Source organism: Dipodomys ordii, unplaced genomic scaffold (assembly GCF_000151885.1).
Source record: "Dipodomys ordii isolate 6190 unplaced genomic scaffold, Dord_2.0 Scaffold91, whole genome shotgun sequence".
NCBI classification, from domain to species: Eukaryota; Metazoa; Chordata; class Mammalia; order Rodentia; family Heteromyidae; genus Dipodomys; species Dipodomys ordii.
In genome coordinates this window covers 4,814,056-4,818,358 of record NW_012267307.1, presented here as the reverse complement: position 1 = coordinate 4,818,358, position 4,303 = coordinate 4,814,056, and positions in this window count along the sequence as shown.

The window sequence follows — 4,303 nt, the reverse complement described above, 5'->3', positions numbered from 1 at the left end:
CGCGCCCACCCGCGCCTGTCCCTCCTCCCGCGCGCCAGAAAGAGAAGATGGCGCTCAGCAGCCTCCGGAAGTGACGTCGCCTCATTTGCATGCCGGCGCGAGCAGCCAATGGGAGCAGAGTGTGCTTGGGGACCCCTGGGTACTTCCCACGGGCCCCTGGGCCCCTGAAGCCTCGAGGCCCTGGAAGGGGTGGGGCCTGCCAGAGCCCCCTCCCCCTGGCCCCCCTGGTCCAGTAAGAAGGCCTGCCAACCTCTTACCACCTCTGGGCAAGCTCTTCTGGGAGTTTCTGCTGGTGATGACGTCACTGGAGGGGTGGGGAGAATGCATCATCAACCACATGACCAGTCACGTGGGTTCATCAGAGCTCTGACTTCGTTTGCATGGAATGGGGGTGGAGCTAATGGCAGCTCCAGGAGCCGGTGGCCCCGCCCACACCTGACAGCCAATAGGAAGCCAGCTCTAAGGATACTGCTTTGCCATTGGAGGACAGGACTTTGGCTCTCCGAATTTAGACCAGTGGGCCCATGATTGACACGTCTTGGTGAGCCAACTGGGATAGGGTCACCTGACTCATCATTCTCTTCCTGAGAAGATGCATGTCACACCTCTTGGTAGAGGATTTTCATTTTTCATTATGTCTACTCTAAGTGACCGGAAAGTTCTCCTTCGCCTGGATTTTTTAAATAAAATTGTGTAGCAATAACAAGAATAGTTGTCAAATTGAATGAAAACATGGAGAACGTCATCCATGGTCTTCATCCATTGAGTTGCCAGTGTCCTCCCTACCTCGTAGACTCAACGCCGAGTTCCGCTGGAAGGCCAACCTTGGGAAGCTTTGGATTCGATGAGAGGGCAAAGGCAAACACAACTTCAAAAATGCCTTGCAGCCCCTCCGTTGACAGTCCCTGGTCCAATTATCCTTGCCCCTTAATGACTCTTCCAGAGCCTTCTTAGTCTGGCAGGTTCAATTTCCACAGAAGACCAGTTCTTCAAGAAAAGGAAACTAAGACTTGGGCTCCACGACGAGCCCAGCCTCACACGCGCCCTTATCTAATCAGCAGTGTCAACTCCTATCTGCCCAGGAGACCCTTTCCATGTCTTTGGTCAGGCAGAAACTTCTTTGAACATCATTCACTCTCTCTTCTGCCGCCATTTGTTCAGTTTAGCCCATAATAAACACTCAACAAGCATCTACATAATGTTACTCAACCACAATTTGCTTTCATTTCCTACAGGAAGAAAAGTAATAATTGAAGGAGAATTTGCTCTAATAATTAATGAATTATAATTGAATTTGAGTCTAAATTATAGCAGTAAAGTATGATTCCATATGTATGTATGTATGTATGTATAATTGAGAAGTTGATGAGACGAAAAGTTAACTCGAGCCTTCCAGTTGCTCCTCCATGCAGATGAAGCAGTTGAGGGTATCTCTTCCCACTCAATCTGTGTACCCCTCCTGGACTTTTCTTTCTCATCTGTCTCCCCATCATCACAGCTTTACAGAAACTTGTTGGTCACGAGGGACTTGCCAGTTGTTGAACCCAAGGATGAACTTTCGTCTTACTTTGGTGGACCGAGTATCTCCTCAATAATCACACTAAAGCCCTTCCCCTTGATCACCTTCCAAACTTGTTCTTCAGTTTCTAGCACAAACTTAATCTAGCCTGTCATCATCCCCACACCTTTCTCGGCCCTCCTTGATAGTGGTGGTCCCAAATTCTGCTTCCATTCCTCCATCGCTCACATTTCACTACTCACTGCCTGTGCAGGCAGGACACTAACCATTGGAAATCTCACGCCTTTCGTGTTTATTCAGCATATTCTCCCACTGTTGATCTCAACGACAGATTCAAACTCCATGATTTCAATTCCAAACCAATATCTCACTGAATGTAATGGCATGCAGTCAGCTCAGGCAGAAATATCTCAAGTTTGAGACCAACTCAGCTCACATAGCAAGACCCTGTCCCCAAACAGCAACAACATTTTTAGGAAATATCTACCATCCTCATAGTTTCCATTTTATTTTTCTGGCTACCACATGGAACAGTTCCACTTATGTCCCACAGACATCTTAGCTTCGAAGGCCCTGAATCACCGCCTACCTCAAACTGCCTTTCAGTAGGCAGAGTGCTTTCCTTTCCTTCACTTTTCCCATTTCCAGTTCCGCAGTTCACATGCTTAAATGCTAAGTCGGCTCCCTTGTTTACACCTGTATAACCACTGTATAGACAGAAAAGGGAACCTGCCTGTCCCTGACAGACCCCTGCCTAACCACGTTTGCCCCCCAGGCGTATTCCCACTTCATCATCTACCCAAAAGAAAATCTAATCATGCCGTGTCCTTCTCTTGACTTCAACCATTCCAAGCTACCCTTGCATGATTATGATCAGTTGATAGGCATGATAGGTAATTCCTCAGATTTGGCTAGACCCTAGTCCCCTCTCCTCCAGAAAACACTATGCAACACTTGTTTGTGGGATTCCTGCTCCATTGCCTGAGTTAATTTCTACTTCATTGCTCCTCAAGTCTGAGCTCTGCTGAACATCTTCTAGGAAGGTCTTTCTGATCCACCACACACACATACAAACATTCCTCAGTCTGATAGTATTTTCTAGTCTAACAATTATCAAAAAGGGGGAAGAAAAGAGCAAATTGGAGGCTGTTATAAGTGGACATTGATGGCAATGATGAGGGAGCATCAGACAGTTGGAGTCATTATACCAACAGATGAGAGAACAGAACAGGAATTGCAAAGGCCTTGTTTCACTGTCTTTGTTGGGAACTGTCTGCAAAATGAGTTTCAGCCACCTACTTCCTAAGCATGGCTGCATATAAACTCTGAAGCTTGAGGTTCATTTCTGGGAAGTCCTCCTGTTGTAGAAATTCCGAGTTGCCTTTTAGTGAGTCATGAGACCAAGTTGCAATGCCTGAGAACAATTTCTCAGATGTCTTTCAATGGACACAGTGTCGGAGTTGAAATTCATGAAGAAGCCGCTTAGGAAACTGTGTCAAGACAGATTTAGCCTTTTGGAGACAAGCCTGGGTAAATGAGTCCTGACAATATTTTTGGCAGTCTGTTTTAGTATAACAGAGTCTAGAAGAGGTGAGATCCCTAAATATGTAAGTCATCTCATTCTAAGTTACAAAGGAACGGTCAAGCTGCTATAACAAAATAACATGTTCTAAGTGGGTTTATAAACACCGAATTTGGGGAGCTGGAAGGTTGAGATCAATGCACTGGCACGCAGTGTCTGGTAAAAGGCCACTTCCTCATAGAAAGCCATCTGATTCCTATAATCCTATATGACAGGTGTGATAGGTTTCCCTTTGACCTGGTTTAAAATCAGGGCACTAATCCTACCCACAGGAATGTCACCTTCATGACCTAATCACCTCTAAAAGCCTCTCTCTCTTTTTATTTTGTCTCCTCTCATCACCCCAGACCCTCCATGGGGGACTTGCCTAGGATCTTGCCCTGTGCAAATGTTAGAGTTGTGAACAGGACCCGGGGATGGGGAAATGATATCTGATATTTAACTGCCCCAGAGCAACTGAGCTACGAAATCATGTCCCTGGTGTCCTCACTAGTTCAGACCCGAGAGACACATGGAAAGGAAAGAAGCAGAATAAGCTATCTAGTAGCAAAAGAAAGGTGGAACTGTCTTGAGATTAAGAGGTGGAGGGAAAATGGCATCCCAGACCTGAGACTCTGCTTCAACCTGCAGTCAGCATCCTCTGGTCACTACCAGGAAAAAGTGCTATTGATTAAAAACCTTTCTGCAAGCTGGGCACTGGTGGCTCATGCCTGTAATCCTACCTACTCAGGAGGCTGAGATCTGAGGATCATGGTTCAAAGCCAGCCCGGGCAGCAAAGTCCTTGAGACTCTTACCTCCAATTAACCACCAGAAAACCGGAAGTGGCGCTGTGGCTCAAGCAGTAGAGCGCTCGCCTTGAGCTGAAGAGCTGAGGGGAAGCGCCCAAGCCCGGAGTTCAAGCCCCAAAACCGACAAAAAAACAAAAAAAAAAAAACACCTTTCTGCATGAAGAAATAAAACAGCTTCGATTGTTTTTTGGTTTTGCCGTGGCATTTGAACATAGAGCCTGGGCGCTGTTCCTGAGCTCTTTGCTCAAGGCAAGAGTTCTACCACTTTAAGCCATAGCTCCACCTCCAGATTTCCGGTGGTTAATTGGAGATAAGACAGACTTTCCTAGCCGGGCACTGGTGGCTCACACCTGTAATCCTAGCTACTCAGGAGGCTGAGATCTGAGGATCGCGGTTCAAAGCCAGCCCGGGCA